This window comes from Schistocerca cancellata, chromosome 1 (assembly GCF_023864275.1).
Source record: "Schistocerca cancellata isolate TAMUIC-IGC-003103 chromosome 1, iqSchCanc2.1, whole genome shotgun sequence".
Taxonomy (NCBI): domain Eukaryota; kingdom Metazoa; phylum Arthropoda; class Insecta; order Orthoptera; family Acrididae; genus Schistocerca; species Schistocerca cancellata.
Genome location: NC_064626.1, coordinates 941,119,215 through 941,143,558, shown reverse-complemented (window position 1 = coordinate 941,143,558; position 24,344 = coordinate 941,119,215).

The window sequence follows — 24,344 nt, the reverse complement described above, 5'->3', positions numbered from 1 at the left end:
TGCTGGGAAGTGGCGGTGCGGTCCCCTACGGCACTGCGTAGGATCCTACGGTCTTGGCGTGCATCCGTGCGTCGCTGCGGTCCGGTCGCAGGTCGACGGGCACGTGCACCTTCCGCCGACCACTGGCGACAACATCGATGTACTGTGGAGACCTCACGCCCCACGTGTTGAGCAATTCGGCGGTACGTCCACCCGGCCTCCCGCATGCCCACTATACGCCCTCGCTCAAAGTCCGTCAACTGCACATACGGTTCACGTCCACGCTGTCGCGGCATGCTACCAGTGTTAAAGACTGCGATGGAGCTCCGTAGGCCACGGCAAACTGGCTGACACTGACGGCGGCGGTGCACAAATGCTGCGCAGGTAGCGCCATTCGACGGCCAACACCGCGGTTCCTGGTGTGTCCGCTGTGCCGTGCGTGTGATCATTGCTTGTACAGCCCTCTCGCAGTGTCCGGAGCAAGTATGGTGGGTCTGACACACCGGTGTCAATGTGTTTTTTTTCCATTTCCAGGAGTGTATTTTGAATTACACATTTTGAAAGTTTGGTTATAAAAAAGTAATAAAAAACATGTAGCTAAATTCTAATTCTGGTTTGGCACAAATACGATCAGATTATTAAATTGTATTTGAGATAACGTTTGTACTTGTTTGTTCTTATTGTTATTTGTACCAATAATTCGAATACCCAGCAACGAAGGACTAAAGCATACGGTGTGAAATAAAGTCAGAGTCTTCACGTGTTACGGAACCAGGAACCGCGAACGTTGGTTCTGTGACCTTTAAAAGGATGTCATTTTGTAGTGGGGCATTGTATTTCGTGTATTAAAACGGGGACAGGTGAAATTGGCGCCACGTCCTCGCTGTGGAGATTTTGAAGGGGGCCCGGATGTCAACCGTTCTGGAGCGGCGAGCGTACAATGGCGGCCCACAGGCTGGCTGGAGTGCCTCCCCGTGCCGCGCAGTGCTGTGTCGCCGATAACCTAATCTGGCGGCCAATTCACGGGCCCAGCCAGCAGCCAGCCCAGGGGCTTTCAGCGCAGCGCCTCGCTGCGCCTGCGAGGTAGGCAGCCGAGCCGCACAGTTCGCGAAGGCTGGGGCACTGTGCACGGGTGTGTAAAGCTCCGTTAACAGCGAAATGCGCAACACTAATTTACATACAACCAGTCTCCTGCCCAAGTTGTCACAAAACACTGCAGAAGGGTCCCATTTCCTGCTGTGATGAGACCTCACAAATTGCTCTACCGTCTTCCATTTTTTTCTTGGTATACTTATAGGATTTGAAGGTCAGTCTCCAGACATCAGTTTCCTAAAGAAGTACAGCGCAGTTCTGAAAAACTCGAAAAAAATCATTTTTCAGGATTCGATTTCCGAGCACCGTTAAGTACAAAATAACTCAAGCTTATTAACGTATTCTTCTGTACCTGATATCATTTGGAAGCGCTTGCCAGCCTTGATAATTCGTTAACGGAGCCCTTGGTGATAAGCAGCAACTCTGGGTTCGAGTCACGGTCCAGCAAAAATTTTCATATGTCACTATTGGATGGCAGCTCTATACGTAATGAAGCTGATGTCACGAAATTCGCAGTCATTTAAAAAGCAAGTAAGGTATTGAATTTATGAGGGGAATAATGTTTGGCGCATAAGGAGTCAGAGGAAAAGATTAGCATTTATAATGTGTTTCTCTTTGATTGCATTAAAAATTTGTATGTTCATTGTACTATGAAGAGTTTACTTAATATAGAATTAAATTTTTTATGAAAGCAAAAAGAGTGCGGATAGTTATAGGTATGTAATCGTGTGCACTTTTAATTACTAGCGACGTTATTTTACTTTTATTTTAACGTCATATTTATTAGCAAATGGAAATGTTAATTAACTTTTTAATAAAATAACACCTTCTTTATCTTTCATTACTGGACGCAGTAAAATAAATTAATAACTGAAACATAAATGTGACAGGTCTTTATCTTAAATGGAAAAATTGTATACATCAACAATAGGGTCGATATGAAACTTCCTGGCAGATTAAAACTGTTTGCCCGACCGAGACTCGAACTCGGGACCTTTGCTTTTTGCGGGCAAGTGCTCTACCATCTGAGCAACCGAAGCACGACTCACGCCCGGTACTCACAGCTTTACTTCTGCCAGTATCTCGTCTCCTACCTTGGAAGGTAGCTGTGAGTAGCGGGCGTGAGTCGTGCTTCGGTAGCTCAGATGGTAGAGCACTTGCCCGCGAAAGGCAAAGGTCCCGAGTTCGAGTCTCGGTCGGGCACACAGTTTTAATCTGCCAGGAAGTTTCATATCAGCGCACACTCCGCTGCAGAGTGAAAATCTCATTCTGGAAACATCCCCCAGGCTGTGGCTAAGCCATGTCTTCGCATTATCCTTTCTTTCAGGAGTGCTAGTTCTGCAAGTTTCGCAGGAGAGCTTCTGTAAAGTTTGGAAGGTAGGAGACGAGATACTGGCAGAAGTAAAGCTGTGAGTAACGGGCGTGAGTCGTGCTTCGGTAGCTCAGATGGTAGAGCACTTGCCCGCGAAAGGCAAAGGTCCCGAGTTCGAGTCTCGGTCGGGCACACAGTTTTAATGTGCCAGGAAGTTTCATATCAGCGCACACTCCGCTGCAGAGTGAAAATCTCATTCTGGAAACATCCCCCAGGCTGTGGCTGAGCCATGTCTCCGCATTATCCTTTCTTTCAGGAGTGCTAGTTCTGCAAGTTTCGCAGGAGAGCTTCTGTAAAGTTTGGAAGGTAGGAGACGAGATACTGGCAGAAGTAAAGCTGTGAGTACCGTGCGTGAGTCGTGCTTCGGTAGCTCAGATGGTAGAGCACTTGCCCGCGAAAGGCAAAGGTCCCGAGTTCGAGTCTCGGTCGGGCACACAGTTTTAATGTGCCAGGAAGTTTCATATCAGCGCACACTCCGCTGCAGAGTGAAAATCTCATTCTGGAAACATCCCCCAGGCTGTGGCTAAGTCATGTCTCCGCATTATCCTTTCTTTCAGGAGTGCTAGTTCTGCAAGTTTCGCAGGAGAGCTTCTGTAAAGTTTGGAAGGTAGGAGACGAGATACTGGCAGAAGTAAAGCTGTGAGTACCGGGCGTGAGTCGTGCTTCGGTAGCTCAGATGGTAGAGCACTTGCCCGCGAAAGGCAAAGGTCCCGAGTTCGAGTCTCGGTCGGGCACACAGTTTTAATGTGCCAGGAAGTTTCATATCAGCGCACACTCCGCTGCAGAGTGAAAATCTCATTCTGGAAACATCCCCCAGGCTGTGGCTAAGCCATGTCTTCGCATTATCCTTTCTTTCAGGAGTGCTAGTTCTGCAAGTTTCGCAGGAGAGCTTCTGTAAAGTTTGGAAGGTAGGAGACGAGATACTGGCAGAAGTAAAGCTGTGAGTACCGGGCGTGAGTCGTGCTTCGGTAGCTCAGATGGTAGAGCACTTGCCCGCGAAAGGCAAAGGTCCCGAGTTCGAGTCTCGGTCGGGCACACAGTTTTAATCTGCCAGGAAGTTTCATATCAGCGCACACTACGCTGCAGAGTGAAAATCTCATTCTGGAAACATCCCCCAGGCTGTGGCTAAGCCATGTCTCCGCATTATCCTTTCTTTCAGGAGTGCTAGTTCTGCAAGTTTCGCAGGAGAGCTTCTGTAAAGTTTGGAAGGTAGGAGACGAGATACTGGCAGAAGTAAAGCTGTGAGTACCGGGCGTGAGTCGTGCTTCGGTAGCTCAGATGGTAGAGCACTTGCCCGCGAAAGGCAAAGGTCCCGAGTTCGAGTCTCGGTCGGGCACACAGTTTTAATGTGCCAGGAAGTTTCATATCAGCGCACACTCCGCTGCAGAGTGAAAATCTCATTCTGGAAACATCCCCCAGGCTGTGGCTAAGTCATGTCTCCGCGTTATCCTTTCTTTCAGGAGTGCTAGTTCTGCAAGTTTCGCAGGAGAGCTTCTGTAAAGTTTGGAAGGTAGGAGACGAGATACTGGCAGAAGTAAAGCTGTGAGTACCGGGCGTGAGTCGTGCTTCGGTAGCTCAGATGGTAGAGCACTTGCCCGCGAAAGGCAAAGGTCCCGAGTTCGAGTCTCGGTCGGGCACACAGTTTTAATCTGCCAGGAAGTTTCATATCAGCGCACACTCCGCTGCAGAGTGAAAATCTCATTCTGGAAACATCCCCCAGGCTGTGGCTAAGCCATGTCTCCGCATTATCCTTTCTTTCAGGATTGCTAGTTCTGCAAGTTTCGCAGGAGAGCTTCTGTAAAGTTTGGAAGGTAGGAGACGAGATACTGGCAGAAGTAAAGCTGTGAGTACCGGGCGTGAGTCGTGCTTCGGTAGCTCAGATGGTAGAGCACTTGCCCGCGAAAGGCAAAGGTCCCGAGTTCGAGTCTCGGTCGGGCACACAGTTTTAATGTGCCAGGAAGTTTCATATCAGCGCACACTCCGCTGCAGAGTGAAAATCTCATTCTGGAAACATCCCCCAGGCTGTGGCTAAGCCATGTCTCCGCATTATCCTTTCTTTCAGGAGTGCTAGTTCTGCAAGTTTCGCAGGAGAGCTTCTGTAAAGTTTGGAAGGTAGGAGACGAGATACTGGCAGAAGTAAAGCTGTGAGTACCGGCCGTGAGTCGTGCTTCGGTAGCTCAGATGGTACAGCACTTGCCCGCGAAAGGCAAAGGTCCCGAGTTCGAGTCTCGGTCGGGCACACAGTTTTAATGTGCCAGGAAGTTTCATATCAGCGCACACTCCGCTGCAGAGTGAAAATCTCATTCTGGAAACATCCCCCAGGCTGTGGCTAAGTCATGTCTCCGCATTATCCTTTCTTTCAGGAGTGCTAGTTCTGCAAGTTTCGCAGGAGAGCTTCTGTAAAGTTTGGAAGGTAGGAGACGAGATACTGGCAGAAGTAAAGCTGTGAGTACCGGGCGTGAGTCGTGCTTCGGTAGCTCAGATGGTAGAGCACTTGCCCGCGAAAGGCAAAGGTCCCGAGTTCGAGTCTCGGTCGGGCACACAGTTTTAATGTGCCAGGAAGTTTCATATCAGCGCACACTCCGCTGCAGAGTGAAAATCTCATTCTGGAAACATCCCCCAGGCTGTGGCTAAGCCATGTCTCCGCATTATCCTTTCTTTCAGGAGTGCTAGTTCTGCAAGTTTCGCAGGAGAGCTTCTGTAAAGTTTGGAAGGTAGGAGACGAGATACTGGCAGAAGTAAAGCTGTGAGTACCGGGCGTGAGTCGTGCTTCGGTAGCTCAGATGGTAGAGCACTTGCCCGCGAAAGGCAAAGGTCCCGAGTTCGAGTCTCGGTCGGGCACACAGTTTTAATCTGCCAGGAAGTTTCATATCAGCGCACACTCCGCTGCAGAGTGAAAATCTCATTCTGGAAACATCCCCCAGGCTGTGGCTAAGTCATGTCTCCGCATTATCCTTTCTTTCAGGAGTGCTAGTTCTGCAAGTTTCGCAGGAGAGCTTCTGTAAAGTTTGGAAGGTAGGAGACGAGATACTGGCAGAAGTACAGCTGTGAGTACCGGGCGTGAGTCGTGCTTCGGTAGCTCAGATGGTAGAGCACTTGCCCGCGAAAGGCAAAGGTCCCGAGTTCGAGTCTCGGTCGGGCACACAGTTTTAATCTGCCAGGAAGTTTCATATCAGCGCACACTCCGCTGCAGAGTGAAAATCTCATTCTGGAAACATCCCCCAGGCTGTGGCTAAGCCATGTCTCCGCATTATCCTTTCTTTCAGGATTGCTAGTTCTGCAAGTTTCGCAGGAGAGCTTCTGTAAAGTTTGGAAGGTAGGAGACGAGATACTGGCAGAAGTAAAGCTGTGAGTACCGGGCGTGAGTCGTGCTTCGGTAGCTCAGATGGTAGAGCACTTGCCCGCGAAAGGCAAAGGTCCCGAGTTCGAGTCTCGGTCGGGCACACAGTTTTAATCTGCCAGGATGTTTCATATCAGCGCACACTCCGCTGCAGAGTGAAAATCTCATTCTGGAAACATCCCCCAGGCTGTGGCTAAGCCATGTCTCCGCATTATCCTTTCTTTCAGGATTGCTAGTTCTGCAAGTTTCGCAGGAGAGCTTCTGTAAAGTTTGGAAGGTAGGAGACGAGATACTGGCAGAAGTAAAGCTGTGAGTACCGGGCGTGAGTCGTGCTTCGGTAGCTCAGATGGTAGAGCACTTGCCCGCGAAAGGCAAAGGTCCCGAGTTCAGGTCTCGGTCGGGCACACAGTTTTAATGTGCCAGGAAGTTTCATATCTGCGCACACTCCGCTGCAGAGTGAAAATCTCATTCTGGAAACATCCCCCAGGCTGTGGCTAAGCCATGTCTCCGCATTATCCTTTCTTTCAGGATTGCTAGTTCTGCAAGTTTCGCAGGAGAGCTTCTGTAAAGTTTGGAAGGTAGGAGACGAGATACTGGCAGAAGTAAAGCTGTGAGTACCGGGCGTGAGTCGTGCTTCGGTAGCTCAGATGGTAGAGCACTTGCCCGCGAAAGGCAAAGGTCCCGAGTTCGAGTCTCGGTCGGGCACACAGTTTTAATGTGCCAGGAAGTTTCATATCAGCGCACACTCCGCTGCAGAGTGAAAATCTCATTCTGGAAACATCCCCCAGGCTGTGGCTAAGCCATGTCTCCGCATTATCCTTTCTTTCAGGATTGCTAGTTCTGCAAGTTTCGCAGGAGAGCTTCTGTAAAGTTTGGAAGGTAGGAGACGAGATACTGGCAGAAGTAAAGCTGTGAGTACCGGGCGTGATTCGTGCTTCGGTAGGTCAGATGGTAGAGCACTTGCCCGCGAAAGGCAAAGGTCCCGAGTTCGAGTCTCGGTCGGGCACACAGTTTTAATCTGCCAGGAAGTTTCATGTCAGCGCACACTCCGCTGCAGAGTGAAAATCTCATTCTGGAAACATCCCCCAGGCTGTGGCTAAGCCATGTCTCCGCATTATCCTTTCTTTCAGGAGTGCTAGTTCTGCAAGTTTCGCAGGAGAGCTTCTGTAAAGTTTGGAAGGTAGGAGACGAGATACTGGCAGAAGTAAAGCTGTGAGTACCGGGCGTGAGTCGTGCTTCGGTAGCTCTGCTGGTAGAGCACTTGCCCGCAAAAGGCAAAGGTCCCGAGTTCGAGTCTCGGTCGGGCACACAGTTTTAATGTGCCAGGAAGTTTCATATCAGCGCACACTCCACTGCAGAGTGAAAATCTCATTCTGGAAACATCCCCCAGGCTGTGGCTAAGTCATGTCTCCGCATTATCCTTTCTTTCAGGAGTGCTAGTTCTGCAAGTTTCGCAGGAGAGCTTCTGTAAAGTTTGGAAGGTAGGAGACGAGATACTGGCAGAAGTAAAGCTGTGAGTACCGGGCGTGAGTCGTGCTTCGGTAGCTCAGATGGTAGAGCACTTGCCCGCGAAAGGCAAAGGTCCCGAGTTCGAGTCTCGGTCGGGCACACAGTTTTAATCTGCCAGGAAGTTTCATATCAGCGCACACTCCGCTGCAGAGTGAAAATCTCATTCTGGAAACATCCCCCAGGCTGTCGCTAAGCCATGTCTCCGCATTATCCTTTCTTTCAGGAGTGCTAGTTCTGCAAGTTTCGCAGGAGAGCTTCTGTAAAGTTTGGAAGGTAGGAGACAAGATACTGGCAGAAGTAAAGCTGTGAGTACCGGGCGTGAGTCGTGCTTCGGTAGCTCGGATGGTAGAGCACTTGCCCGCGAAAGGCAAAGGTCCCGAGTTCGAGTCTCGGTCGGGCACACAGTTTTAATGTGCCAGGAAGTTTCATATCAGCGCACACTCCGCTGCAGAGTGAAAATCTCATTCTGGAAACATCCCCCAGGCTGTGGCTAAGCCATGTCTCCGCATTATCCTTTCTTTCAGGAGTGCTAGTTCTGCAAGTTTCGCAGGAGAGCTTCTGTAAAGTTTGGAAGGTAGGAGACGAGATACTGGCAGAAGTAAAGCTGTGAGTACCGGGCGTGAGTCGTGCTTCGGTAGCTCAGATGGTAGAGCACTTGCCCGCGAAAGGCAAAGGTCCCGAGTTCGAGTCTCGGTCGGGCACACAGTTTTAATGTGCCAGGAAGTTTCATATCAGCGCACACTCCGCTGCAGAGTGAAAATCTCATTCTGGAAACATCCCCCAGGCTGTGGCTAAGTCATGTCTCCGCATTATCCTTTCTTTCAGGATTGCTAGTTCTGCTAGTTTCGCAGGAGAGCTTCTGTAAAGTTTGGAAGGTAGGAGACGAGATACTGGCAGAAGTAAAGCTGTGAGTACCGGGCGTGAGTCGTGCTTCGGTAGCTCAGATGGTAGAGCACTTGCCCGCGAAAGGCAAAGGTCCCGAGTTCGAGTCTCGGTCGGGCACACAGTTTTAATCTGCCAGGAAGTTTCATATCAGCGCACACTCCGCTGCAGAGTGAAAATCTCATTCTGGAAACATCCCCCAGGCTGTGGCTAAGCCATGTCTCCGCATTATCCTTTCTTTCAGGATTGCTAGTTCTGCAAGTTTCGCAGGAGAGCTTCTGTAAAGTTTGGAAGGTAGGAGACGAGATACTGGCAGAAGTAAAGCTGTGAGTACCGGGCGTGAGTCGTGCTTCGGTAGCTAAGATGGTAGAGCAATTGCCCGCGAAAGGCAAAGGTCCCGAGTTCGAGTCTCGGTCGGGCACACAGTTTTAATGTGCCAGGAAGTTTCATATCAGCGCACACTCCGCTGCAGAGTGAAAATCTCATTCTGGAATAAGGTCGATGTCTGGAAATATAGAAGTATTTCATTTTTGTTTCATGTCTCGTATTTTTGTCTCAAATTTTAATTCATTGTTAACAAGCGCATTTTCATAACCAGCAGTAATTAAAATAAAATTATGATTCTATATTTTTTAACTAACATCACCATTCGTTAAAAAAATAAGCAATGTAATTTATAAACAAATGTCAAAACACTGAACTTCATGTTTCATAAGCATGACGGAAATCGGAGAGCGCCGAGCAATTCATCACGTATCCTTGTAAAATGAAATGCAAATTCATTTTCATCAGTTCCTTGGTAATATCGCAGATTGTTTTCCACGTCTGCCTACATTGACAATCGGCAGGCCACCTTATGGTACGTGTCATTCTTACCTCTTTCCTCTCCTCCTGAGAAAACAAAACGGTGACAGAATACAAAATATCCCTTTTAATCTCCTCTGTTAATCTACAATGTTAATTTTCTCGTTCTGTAAACTCCTCAAAGTTTTGCCATGTTACTGTTACTCCAACCACGTTCACATTTCCAAGCGTATTTGGACATGCACCTATAGATCATTGTTGCAACCACTATCATACTCATTACTATTGGGAAACACCAATAACACAAGACATTACCATGTCAAGCATGGTTGCAGGAAAACCGTTGACATTGAAAACAGCTCAGTCAATGCGAATGGATAAATACAGGTCCTCTATGGTTATCAAGGGAATTATACATTCCTGCAAAATAGTCGCAAGTTCACATACTGATGATGCTGGAGACTAGCAGTCACGTACCCGTCTATCCAAAGCAGATGACAATGATTCAATAATGTTGAGTTATGGTGACTGTTGGATCCAGGGGAGATGTGACAATTCATCCTCCTCCTCGCAAAACCAGTCTTGGGTGACGAGAGCTGTGTGATGGCATCCCATATATGCTCAACAATATTCATGTCTGAGACGTTTGATGACCAGTGGACGTGTTTAAACTCATAATAATGTTCGTGGAGCAACTCTGCAGCAATTCTGGACGTGTGGGATGTCGCATTGTCCTGTTGGAATTGCCCAAAACCGTCGGCATGCACAATGGACATGAATGGATGAGGGTGATCAGACAGGATGTTAACTATCGTGTTACCTGTCAGATCCGTATCTCGACGTATCAGGTGTGCCATATCACTTCAACTGCACACGTCCTACACCATTATAGTGTGTCCACCTGCTTGAGCAGTCCTCTGCTGTCACGCAGGGTTCATGGATTCATGAGATTGTATCCATCCTCTCGATACAATTTGGAACGAGACTCGTCCGACCAGGCAACATATTTCCAGTCATCAACAGTCCAACGTCGGTGTTGACGGGCCCAAGTGAGGCTTAAAGCTTTGTGTCGTGCAGTCATCAAGGGTACATGAGTGAGCCTTCGGCTCCGAAAGTCCATATCAATGATGTTTCGTTGAATAGTTCGCACGCTGACACTTGTTAACGGCCCAGCATTTAAATATTTAAATCTGGAGCAATTTGCGGGCGGGTTGCACTTCTGACACGGTGAACGATTCTCTTCAGTCGTCATTGGTCCCGTTCTTGCAGGATATTTTCCCCGCCGCAGCGATGTCGAAGATTTGATGTTTTACCGGATTCCTTGTATTCACTGTATACGCGTGAAATGGTCGTACGGGAAAATCCATACTTCATCGCTACCTTGGAGATGCTGAGTCGCATTGCTCGTTCGCCAATTATGACACCACGTTCAAACTCACTTAAATCTTGACAACCTGCCTTTGTAGCAGCAGTAACCGATCTAACAACTGCGCCAAACACTTGTTGTCTTTCACAGGCGTTGCCGACCGCAGCGCCGTATTCTGCCTGTTTACATACCTCTGTATTTGGACACGAATGCCTATACTAATCTATTTGAAGTTTCAGTGTAAATTCACCTGCGTATTATGTCAGTTCACTCCTATATTTATTCCTGCATACACCTGTTGTTTTGGCAGGCACACAGAATTGTTTCTTATTTGAGGGAATTAGAATAAGATTGTGATGGCTTTTGAAACAAAAACTAAATTGTTATTGGCTGTAACAAAAAAAGTAGTGATGCAAAGAAGTTTGTCAGAAGATATACTCTCTTTGTAAGGTGTGTGACAAATGGGCGGAAGAAAAGAAAATGTTAATTGATAGTCTGAATGAGTATGAATAACGAAAGGGAGTTGAAAGAGAGAAGAGGTTTAAAAGGTGGATAGTGGAAAATGAAGAGGGTGACGGAGAAGAAGAAACTAAGGTAATAGTGATGGTTCTGAGCCGAAACAAGGTGGAGAAGGAATGGACGATGACTGCGAGAAGGAAGATTATTTTGCCACCAGCGGAAATGGTCAGGAGGACAATACAATCAATAATTTGAAATTAATGCCGATAAGCAAGAGGACGTGATCAATTATCCTGGGCCATCCAGAAGGCGCGTCAAATGTATATAGAGGATAGAATAGAGAGAGACAATTACATCTGTTTTGCTGTTGGCAAGTCATGCGGTTTATGTACCAGATTAGTGTGCCCCTCTCCCCATGCTCCTCTTCCTGTGCCATTCACGAATGGTACACGAAAAGAAAGACTGTTGTGCTCCTTCTGTGTGAGCCTGAAATTCTCTGATATAACTTGGTGGTCATCATGCCAGACGTATGTAGAAGAAGTACTGTGTTCCTTGATTCACTGTGGAATTGAAATTATATAAGAAAGTTCTCCGTTCTGCAGATCATTGTTCTTGTAAAATCATCTTCTTCGTCGAAAATTCCACACTCTCACGCTGACTAAACAAGCGCGTGACGAATCGTGCAGCTCTTCTTTGAATATTATCGTCTTACCTTTTCCGTTAATACAAAATGGTAAATGTTCCCGACCCAAGAACGGTACTCAAAAAGTAGTCCAATGTGTGTTTTGTAAGTGGAGCAACCTCTTTCTTAAGTGAATAACACATTCTTTGCATTGAACCAAAAAATAAGAGTCTGGCAGACGAGTTCAGTAACGGCTAGCATATTATCGTTCCATCTTTAGTTAGATCGAAATCTCCTATATACTCGAAGGTTATGACAGCACAGCCCTCCGAGCACCGAGTAAAATCGCGTACGCGAGTGCTCTCGCCAGTCTGAGAGGAGGGGACGTGGCCACCTCCTTTTTTTTTTAATCTTATTTTGTTCGTTACTGTTCGTTGCGTTTGTTAGGGGTGGACATCCTATGACACCCGTTCAAGTTCATCGCTAATCCATTCACTCAGTATGTTTTTATTACAGAGGCCAGCTAACCCTCTGACCGAACACGCTGAGCTTGCGTGCCACCGCTAGGGACGCTTTTGACATTTCCGAGACGGCAGAAGCGTGGAGGCAGCTTACCTCGGGCTGCAGACGACGGTAACCGTCACGTGTATTTTTGAGAGATTTTCCGCTGCTTTTTTACTTCAGCCTGTGACTATGACCCCTGTTTTTATACCCTCAAACGTTACCTCTTTATACAAAATCTGACCCGTATGTGAGTAAAGACTATTTGACTAACTTTGTTCTAAGTTTGGTAATGTGAAGAATTTTCACAAAGTGCAATGGGATAATAAAAGGGAAGTAAAAAAGAATTAACTAAGACAAAACTGTAACTGTAGGCCTCTTGCTACTACTAACTACACATGTGAAAGCACTGCGCGATATGCAGCAAATACAATTCGTGCAATGCAAATGTTATCGCTCTCTGAATCCTACAACACTTAATAATTTGAAAAACACTAAGCTAATGTGGCAACAGAGATTATCGCGATGTCTCACTCTTCCCCGGCTCATGTCTCGACCTTCAGTGTCACAAACTTACCTGCATAGCTGACAACTTAATCTCTGCTTAAGGTAGATTATAGCTTCACTGTTTTAAGTTCAATTAAAATGAAAAGAGAACGTTTCCTGGACGTAGTTTTGAATGGATACATGTGGAGGCGTGGAACACTTGGAAGGTTAACTTGAACAACGATCAGGTGAGCGGAAAGTAATCTCGTAAAAATCTCTCAAATTATGTAATGGAATGTTTAAAGTAAGGGAAAGGAAACCATTGACTAGTAGAAAACCGATGCGTTGCGCACGGATACACCTAACAGGAAACAGTATTCACACTAGCTTTCGACCTGTCGCTCTTCCTCTAGTAAAACTTACACGCATTCACACACAAAACCACACAGACCAGCATATCCATTCTCCCACAGTCTCACTAGTCGTGCTTCAGGACAACAGTCACTACGACGGTGACGATGCACGAGCTATAGTTCCACACCCATCATAGTTTCCAGATTTTACCCCGTGTTATGTTTCCCGGTTTCTTAATTTAAGGAAAATGACTTGCAGAAGGAACTTTTCATGAAATGAAAATATAATCTTTGCTGTAAGTAAGTATTATGCACAATACGAAATCAATTTCTTTCCTCTAATGGAATATTATTGAGCAAATGCACTGATATCAATGGAAAGTACGTAAACGAAAAAATAATGATAATTTTTTCAAGATCATATTACTTACAATGTTCTTCGCCGAAGTCATAAGTCAGCCCTCTTAGGATCCGTTAGACACAAAGAAATATATCAGGATTTAGATCGATTGTAGTGAATCAGATCCGATAATACTTCTCTGGAACCAGTGGCTGACATACGGAAAAACGGCGAACTACTAACGTCGTTACTTTCCTTTCAATGTATCTTGCTTTACTGACGACAATTGTATTTCTGTGTGTGTGGAGAGCTCACCTATAGATGCGGGCCAGCAGAGATTCTATGTAGAAGTACCCTTGAATATTAGGCATTTCAGTTAAAGTAAGACATGTTTTCGGTATCCAGCATCTGTGTTGAATTAAGTAGTGTAGGATGCGTCTGACAAAATGATCACAATAAGTGTGAGCGAATGCTCAGTCACAACGTTTTTTTTTATTTTTCCCGTGTTTATCGTCTTTTATGCTCTAGGCTGCTGTGATACATAATGTCTCTTCACATCGACATGTGTTTTCCTGAAAGCACGTGGAACTCGGTCCACTGCCGAGGTCGCAACGAGCTCGCACCTCTGTTCAGCTGATGTTTTCAATCGTTTGATAGCAGGTAGTATTCGCGATGTATTTGTTTCTGTTACTCTAAGAATGTGAAGAAACCTCATTCGTTACTGTTTTGAAGGTGCATCACTGAGTATACGTTCAAAGAATTGAGCCGACAATTTCCGTTTAGAATTAATGATAGTGAATAATGTATGTCAGCGGTTATTTAAATTTTGAAGTAATACAACATTCGTCGAAATAAGAGTGTAAAACAGATTAAAAGCCATCTCAGAGCGTTGTGACAACGAGGCCGGCCGCTGTGGCCGAGCGGTTCTATGCGCTTCAGTCCGGAACCAGGCTGCTGCTACGGTCGCAGGTTTGAACCCTGCCTTCGGCATGGATGTGTGTGATGTCCTTAGGTTAGTTAGGTTTAAGTAGTTCTAAGTCTAGGGGACTCATGACCTCAGATGTTAAGTCCCATAGTGCTTGGAGCCATCTGAAGTTGTGACAACATTAATCTTAACATAACTTAATGGAGCCAAGCTGATCCTGAATACTAAAGTCAACGATATCGGAAATATGCCACCAATGTTTCTCCTGAGTAGGCAATTACCCCACTGAGCTCCATGCATTTTGATATTGTATCTCATTTACTGCGGTATTCCCAGCACTCTTTATGATTGCCACATTAAATTTGGCTGTTCTGTCTTAATTGAGCAGACCCCAAAACACATTGGCAACACACGTAAAGCGCAACATGTACAACATTTGAAATATTTTTGTGTTTTCATAAAAGTACTGCGCGACCTCTGAACCATCTAGATCACTAAAAGATCCGTGTGAGCAGCTACTCGTACTTCGGGAAACACAACCGAGCTCGTTGGAGCAGTGATAGGACACTGAACTCGTATTCTGGAGTATGGCGATATGAATCTCGGCCAGCCAATCAGGAACTGGTTTTCTGTGATTTCCCAAGATGACGGGATGAGCCTTTGAAAAGGTACGGTCGCTTTCCTTCACCTCCATCCTCTAGCGTGAGATTGTACTCCGTCAGTTATGACCTTTTCGTCGAGTGAACTGGAACCCTAATATTCCTTCATTCTGAACGACGGTAGCTGTCAGTAATAATTAACAACGATGTATTGCGTACGGAGGCTACCAAAATATGAGAAACTGTAATCAGTTGAGCCTGCAAACTAACACTTAGAAAGGATCATAACAAAAAAATAAGCTGTTTCGAATGTCATTGCCAATGTAAAATGCTGATTGTTCATTGGACATCAAATACAGCACTTCACGCCCAGATTCCCTGATGTTGGAATCGAAATTTCGCTAAGCTTTCTTTTTTTTTTCTTATGACAGCTATTTATACATTTTTTATCATCTCTAGCGTTTTATCGTAAGAGACTCTAACATAAAAACGTTGAATTGCAGTTTTAAAAAGCGTCATTTATATTTCACGATAAGAAACGAGACGCTGTTCTTTCTTATGAAACGCTGACGCAGTTGTTGATGTTTCAAGAAACTGAGATTCATCGGATTATTTTTTTCCAGTGCTGGAGGCGTAGTTCGGCACCTGTCCGCATTTCGCTTGTTTTATCTCGATAGGCTCTGGCAGGCGTCTGACAGCGCCCCCCCGCGAGCTACTAGCGTTCTCAAAGAGACGTCCGCTCCAATTGCTCGCTGTAGTTATGGAAAGTGACACTGACTTCAGATTACAGCACATTCGTGCCAAAAATGAATTATAAGAATCCTGAAATACTCTTTGTTTACATAAAGAGTAGTGAAAGAACACTCAATGCGAGGGGAGAAGAAGAAGACTGAAGAATAGGAGCAATGAAAATGAAACAAGTGATGAAAGGCAATACCATTTAGGGAAAATCCATGAACTATTACAGGAACGTCAAATGTAACAAACGGAAACGATTCCACCAACATTATCTAAGGCCTGTTTTGCAGCCAAGATTGTTTCTCTTCAAAACATTTATTACCGGTTGCTGTGTCATCCCACCATGAACTGAAATACTTTCCTGCGAATATGTTGTCCACAACCTGTGTCTTGAGAGTGAGGACACTTAAAGCTGCGTGTTTTTTTTCTTTTTATTTTTCGTCGAAGAATTGATAATGGGTTGACACTCAAAATATCCACTGCGATTGACGGGATTTTTTTTCTTTTCTTCTAGGTTTAGCGAGCTTAACACGTACTACATGACCGGTTAGTGTAACAAAATCAGGGCTGATATTAGCGCTCGTAGTCCTTAGTCAGTACTGCTATTCACACTGTTATTTGCTACATTCAAACCTTATTTCAGTCACTTATAATTCCTTTACTACCTTTTATTACAACTAATGGTGTTAAAATTATTGTCAGAAACGTACTATAAATGTGAAAACCTGTACCGGTGTGAGAGAAGGCCAAACGTTATCAATATGATTAAATTAAATGAATAAATTAATTAATTAAATCCGTTCAGTATTTACCACCCTAGACTGGTACTTGGATGGAGCGGGCTTTAAATCATGTGGCCGACAGATTAAGCTGTCCACTCACTGCAGGAGGAGGTCGTTAAACGCCCGAAAACGAAGCCACAGCACGTTTCCTTCTTCATACGAAGCGTTTGCTACGTCAGTGACGACGTAAACATCCACGAGTCGTTGAAGTTTAATTTCCCTTCATTCTGTTTTTTTTCTGGTGCGTAACTGACATTTTATTAGGCCTCTGCTAAACAATATTATACACTACGGATAAACCGTATGCGGCAGTACTGTTTAAAATAGACTGGCCTTGTAATCGGGAGAGCGGAGGCTCCTATCTTCATCTGGCCATCCTCATTTACGTATTTCGTGGTTTCCCTATATCACTTCAGGTAAATACCGGAATGGTTCCTACTTAACGCCACAGTTAACTGCCTTGCCAAAATAGGCCAGTAAGTCGGTAGTCCCTGTATAAATGAATTGCGTTATTTAAGTTGTTGTTAAATTATAATACCACAATGCCTCCAATATCCTTGTAGAAGCAGTCTATGGATGATAAAACTAATACGAGTATTACTAGCTCTGAAAATGATTACTTTTCGTGAGTAAGATATTTCCAAATCCTTAGCGAAGACTAAGTATGGATTTAATTCCAGTCTATTGGACATTATTTATTTTTACATATTAGATATTCATAGTTTTCCTCTTTTCAATAACTGAATTCTTGTTATTTACATTACTGTGTATAACACAGTTAATGTCTCTTCTGTCATATTTTTGAATTTAATATAAAAGTAGATTTAGATATGGTCCTCCTTTTTTCTAACCTGACCGTACTTAAAGTTTTCATACATCTTTGAACGTTATGCCGGATAGTTTTAATTATTTTTCTTTACATTGCATGTGAACTTGGTAGTCTGGAAGATCATCATTAATTATTTGTCTAAAGCCCTCTAATACTGAATCATTGTAGTGTGTCCCATGGTACGTCAAATTTCCCTTTACCCACGTGAAGCTGTTCTGTTTAGCTTCAGCAAACTATTCACAGTTTGTCTTGGTGTATCAAAATGGCCAACGTCTCTCTGATATAGTTTTACACTTCTGATTGATTTCTACAGATGTTCACTAACTGACAATGTTGACAGAATGTGAGAGCGGGAGGAATGTGGTTCTAGGATTAATTATGCAGCGTTTTCCCATGGCGGTAATATTTTGTTCAATGCGCCGTACCAAATATGGGATTTGAATTTCTCTAAATTTCTCAAAACTATGCAAGCTGTTTTACACGGCGTTTTAAACTCAAAAATATCAAATTTGTGAGAAATATGTCTCATATGGGGAAAATTAGAACTGAAATAAACAAATGAAAGACAGAGATGGCTTTCCCCCACAGGATATAATGATTCCTACAACTGCTGTGCAGTCTTTCTAACAGTCAATATTTTTCGTACCTGGCAATTTAAATCTCTTTAGCAAGCATCGATAAACAGTTTATTAAACACTTCTGCCATTATACCTCCATACGTGAAGAAGTACTTCCTTCGATTGAGACTTACTGATTGCAGCATATCCGTAACTATAAATTATTTCCATCTATGAACACCTACACACACTCGAAAAGGGACTCAATAGGTATTCTGTGCTTCACTGAACCACGTACGTTATTCTTGTTGTAGTAAGAATGAGGATTTCAACATCTAGAAACTCTGTCGTCAGTATGAAATTTACGATCATTTATTAATAGACTCCTCTACTGGGAAACTTTATTTCTACGACAGTGCTTCCTGTCAAACGTTTGTCTTCCCGTCATGTCAGCTTACAAATATATGATATTTATTTTCGTGTTTGAGTTCTCTTTTTGACAGTGTTGTACTACGTATCTTTTTTGCACTCCTCACTTCTACAGCAGTTTCCAAGAAGTAATATTCGGATACTGTTTAACAAGGTTACCACACATCTGCGCTCTATGGAATTTAAATTTATCAGACTGTCCTGTGTTTGCACCTACTTCGTCAGTTTCATCTAGCACCATTTATCACTGTTTTTAAATTAAACTACCGACATCGGAAATGTATAAAGTTTTCCTGACACTAATAATCTTCCACTTTCCTGTTGTTTCCGTGATTTATCGTCCTGTTTGTGCTCTTTCACTTACATCTCGTTAGCCCATTATACCAAAACGCGGTTGTGCAGAACAACTTCGTGCTACCTGCCAACCACAAGGTACAGAAGAGGAGCCAGAGGAGGCAAAGAAGGTGGCATATCTGCCATATGCTGGACCTATTTCTGCAAAGATCAGGAAAATTCTTTCAAAATATGATATAAAGAGTATCTTCTGTCCACCCTCCAAAATTGGGACAATGCTAGGGAGTGTGAAGGACGACCTGGGGCTACGTAAACCAGGCATTTACAACATCCCATGCCAGTGTGGAAAGTAATACATTGGCCAGGCAACCAGGACGGTGGACGTCAGGTACAAAGAACACCAGAGGCACAAAATATGCGTTTAATGAGTAGACTATGTGACGAATACGTTTTTCATACACTCGTTTCCCAAGCCTCAATCTCCACAGTTTTGAGTCACGTGTTAATGCTGATAGCTGTAAGAAAATTTAATTACTGTTAATATACACTCCTGGAAATTTAAATAAGAACACCGTGAATTCATTGTCCCAGGAAGGGGAAACTTTATTGACACATTCCTGGGGTCAGATACATCACATGATCACACTGACAGAACCACAGGCACATAGACACAGGCAACGGAGCATGCACAATGTCGGCACTAGTACAGTGTATATCTACCTTTCGCAGCAATGCAGGCTGCTATTCTCCCATGGAGACGATCGTAGAGATGCTGGATGTAGTCCTGTGGAACGGCTTGCCATGCCATTTCCACCTGGCGCCTCAGTTGGACCAGCGTTCGTGCTGGACGTGCAGACCGCGTGAGACGACGCTTCATCCAGTCCCAAACATGCTCAATGGGGGACAGATCCGGATATCTTGCTGGCCAGGGTAGTTGACTTACACCTTCTAGAGCACGTTGGGTGGCACGGGATACATGCGGACGTGCATTGTCCTGTTGGAACAGCAAGTTCCCTTGCCGGTCTAGGAATGGTAGAACGATGGGTTCGATGACGGTTTGGATGTACCGTGCACTATTCAGTGTCCCCTCGACGATCACCAGTGGTGTACGGCCAGTGTAGGAGATCGCTCCCCACACCATGATGCCGGGTGTTGGCCCTGTGTCCTCGGTCGTATGCAGTCCTGATTGTGGCGCTCACCTGCACGGCGCCAAACACGCATACGACCATCATTGGTACCAAGGCAGAAGCGACTCTCATCGCTGAAGACGACACGTCTCCATTCGTCCCTCCATTCACGCCTGTCGAGACACCACTGGAGGCGGGCTGCACGATGTTGGGGCGTGAGCGGAAGACGGCCTAACGGTGTGCGGGACCGTAGCCCAGCTTCATGGAGACGGTTGCGAATGGTCCTCGCCGATACCCCAGGAGCAACAGTGTCCCCAATTTGTTGGGAAGTGGCGGTGCGGTCCCCTACGGCACTGCGTAGGATCCTACGGTCTTGGCGTGCATCCGTGCGTCGCTGCGGTCCGGTCCCAGGTCGACGGGCACGTGCACCTTCCGCCGACCACTGGCGACAACATCGATGTACTGTGGAGACCTCACGCCCCACGTGTTGAGCAATTCGGCGGTACGTCCACCCGGCCTCCCGCATGCCCACTATACGCCCTCGCTCAAAGTCCGTCAACTGCACATACGGTTCACGTCCTCGCTGTCGCGGCATGCTACCAGTGTTAAAGACTGCGATGGAGCTCCGTATGCCACGGCAAACTGGCTGACACTGACGGCGGCGGTGCACAAATGCTGCGCAGCTAGCGCCATTCGACGGCCAACACCGCGGTTCCTGGTGTGTCCGCTGTGCCGTGCGTGTGATCCTTGCTTGTACAGCCCTCTCGCAGTGTCCGGAGCAAGTATGGTGGGTCTGACACAGCGGTGTCAATGTGTTCTTTTTTCCATTTCCAGGAGTGTATTTAAACATTATTACAGTGTTACAAAACAGTAATACTGTAATAGTAATGTTAAAAGAAAATCGAACTCTTTTAACGCTCAAAAAATATCAATTTAGCTCTCAGGAGGGTGAGTATGTAAAGTGGCTATAATTTCGTACATTACAAGGACTCATCTACATACTTTACCATGATTTACAATCGGAATTAGGTATCATCTGATAGGTTGTACATTGTATATATGAACATTTAAAGAATACTGACATTGTCACGTACACCTTGTAAATAGTTGTTAATGCTTATTGGATGAAAGGTGGTGGATTCTCTTTATTATCAAAACGGTGTAATGAATGATTGCCTATAGTAACAGAGGTTGGAACGCGAGTGGAAACGAAACGGCAGCCGTAACTCAGGCCCTGGGTGGAAATGCCCGCTCAGGTGTGCCGGTCCTGCTTAACACAGGAAGTAGCCCAAGACGGACGGTCGGGGCACCTGAGCGCTGAAACACAATAGAGTGGCGGCCGGCCGGTTTTGTAGCAAGACCGGAAGGATAACCAGATAATACTTTGGAAACTCTGAAACTCTTAGATGCGGCAGAGAGGAACAAGGAAGTGTTACCTTGGAAATCAAGCAGGCTGTGTTATTTTCGAGGATTTTTACTCTGAGAAGCATATCATTGTATGAATTCCCAATTAACGGGAATAGATATTTCCTCGCAAACTTCCCGCGCTGGACGACAAAAGGCTAAAATATGGTTGGTCGGCGTTCGGAAGAACCTATAGAGAGGGAGAATATGATGCACCTTCTGAAATTACGAGGGAGGGGAGGAGGCAAAGAAGGTGGCATACCTGCCATATTCTGGACCTATTTCTGCAAAGATCAGCAAAATTCTTTCAAAATATAAAGAGTATCTTCTGTCAACCCTCCAAAATTGGGACAATGCTAGGGAGTGTGAAGGACGCCCTGGGGCCACGTAAACCAGGCATTTACAACATACCATGCCAGTGTGGAAAGTAATACATTGGCCAGACAACCAGGACGGTGGACGTCAGGTACAAAGAACACCAGAGGCACAGCAGACTCGGACGAGCCGGGCGCGGACAACCGTCGGAGCACCAGGGAAGTGCCAACACCTCAGGAGCAGCGCCAGGCGGGCGCGAACGGAGCGCTCAAAGCGGGACTGGCCTCAGAGAGCTGCCACGACCGCAGATGACGACCAAATCGGACGCGGACGTCCGACGGAGCACCAGTGAAGAGACAACACCTTACAAGCAGTACCAGGCGGGCGCGGACCGCGGACGGAACGCCCGAGACAGGACTGGCCTCAGAGAGCTGCCACAGATGGCGACCAAGTCGGGCGCGGACGTCCGAGGGAGCACCGGGGAAGAGACAACACCTTACAAGCAGCGCCAGGCGGGTGCAGACGGCAAAGAGGGCACCCAGCGCCCTCTGGGCATAAATACTGGACGAGATCTTCCAATACGGCAGTCTCAGGTGGCACCTGAAGAAGGCAACGAATTACGTGGCCGAAATATTGTACCAGAGCGGCACAAACATCTGGCAGTAGACCTGATTATTCCACATGCCAATATTAAGAGGAGGTGGAGGTTGTTGGGATGTTTAAGGGGGACTACAATATTAAGAATTGTCGCCAGTACGGCAACTGTGTGGACATGGCTGAGTGCCATTACTTCGCCCTTGCTGAAGTGATGGGGAGCACGGTTTGTTGGGGCCTGGGTGGGGGGGGTGGGGGGTGGGGGTGGCGGACAACTGCGCTACGAATTCGGACGAGTGCGAGGTAGCAATCGTGCACTTACAGCTAGCCTGATACAAATGTGTCACTGGGAACTTCGAAGTGAACGTCAGTGGTCCTACGGTTAAAGCACCTGCTGCCTGCATTGTACCAGTAGAGCGACTGACACGGTAATTTCTAGGGCAGGATAGGTACGCTGTCGGGGATAGAGGAGTTGCATTTGCACTTAGACTGTACGTCCACTGGGTCTGTTAGCGCTTGTGGTTTCGCCTCTTGGTTTCTCCTACGTTAACATTTGATGCTGTAGTCGTAGACCATGACAAAGTTTCGCTAGACAGCAAAACAGGACTCAGTGTTGCATTCGCCTCGCTCTAGTCTCGTTTGTCATAACGCAACGTTGTTTCTTGGTTTCCGTTTTGTTTCATCGTAGGTTTTCTCTCACCAGATTACTCTTTCTGTTCGCACTCGACTATCCGCTTTTGACGGTAGCATGCCGATAGGCCCCGCCTCAGCAGGGTCCTTTGAGTCGTTCCCAACCTTCTGCATAGTCCCGTTTAGAATAATAGCTGACTAGGTTTAGGATTGGCAGACTATCATTGACCCAGCACTACTGAAACTCTTGGAAAGTATACAGCAGTTGCTGCAACTGAAGTAGTAACTGCAGCAGAAGTTTCAACAGCGGTTTCAGCAGTAACAACAGCAACAGTAGCAGTAAATGAATCGCTCCGCCAAGGAATTCAGCTTCTGAAGGATCAACTGCAGATAGAGGGTACCCTAGCCAAAGGCAGCAGTACTTCCCAGGTGGACAGCCTCCCACTCGCTTTTCCACAGTTTAACGATGCTCAAGAGGATTGGGACACGTATTTACAATGGCTGAAAGAGCGCTTCAGCTCCTTTCAGGTCACTACTGACAATCTCCAACGTTCATTCGTCTCTGGCTTCCTCCTAGACGTTTTTCTTAAGCAGATGGCTCCTCTCTCGAATCCAGCCGCCCTCACATTCGATAAGATGCGTACATTACTTTCGAGTTACTATTCTCAACGATTCCATGTGGTCGCATTGCGATTCGAATTTCACAAATATCACAAGAAACCTGGTCAGTCGTATGGCTCCCGGGTGAAATTTACAGAGGTTAAGTCGCTGATGCAATTTCTCTTACGTGAACCTAACATGCAAAAGCTAATATGCAGACTTGCAAACTATTCGGGATTTTGTGGTCGAACTGGCTTCCAATCCGGAAGTATGCAAGTCAACTCTAAAGCTAGATAGTTCATCACGAGAATATACAGGGTGTCCCAAAAAGAATGACCCAATTTTAAATAGAATTATTAGGAAGAAGGGCTTAACACCAACAAATTGCATGCTAAATTACTCAGAAAAGACAGAAGTTTATAAAAATCCATCATAAGTATTCAATATGTCCTCCATTGGCTGCACGGACGACATCTAGCCGATAGCAAAATTCATCCCAAACTGAGCGTAAGGTGTCTTCTGCCACTGAAGCTATAGCAGTTGATATTCTGGTTTTTAGTTCATCAATGTTACGAGGAACGTAAATACATTGTTTAACATATCCCCACAGGAAGTCAGGGGACCTAGGAGGCCAAGAGTGTAAAGCCTGGTCTCACGGTCCTGTACGCCCTATCCAACATTGAGGCACGTTGGCATTGAAGAAACTGCACATGTTGTGCCAGTGCGATGGTGCTCCATCATGCTGATAGATGAAATTGTCAGAGTCAAGTTGTGGGAATAACCAGTTCCATAGCATTGCAAGATATGATTGTCCTGTTATGGTTTATTCTTCAAAAAAGTAGGGTCCATAAACCTTGATTTGCGAAACAGCACAAAAAACATTCACTTTTGGTGAATCACGTTCGTGTTCAATTGTTTCATGAGGATTTTCGAGATTCCATGTATGCACATTATGACGGTGAACCCTACCGTTAATATGGAAAGTTGCCTCATTGCTGAATATCAACCGTGACATAAAAGTGTTAGCTTCCATGTTCTCTAGAATAGCATTGCTGAAGTCCACTCGCTTCACTTTGTCAGTATCTCGAAGAGCTAGTACCAGTTGTAATCGGTATGGTTTGAGGGCTAAACGATGCCATAACGCACGCGACACTGTCATGCGCGGTAACGCAAGTTCTCGGCTAGCACGACGCGTAGACTTGTGGGGCTCCGCTCAAATGCTCCACTGTTTGTTAAGGAACCCGTGGCCGGCCAGGACTTTTACCTTTACAGAGGCACCCTGTTTCTTCAAACTGTTTATACCACTGTCGAATGTTCTTTGGTGATCGTGGTTTAGCACGAAATTGAATATGAAACGCCCGCTGAACTGCTATCACCGATTGAGTACAACTAAATTCAATAACACAATACGCCTCC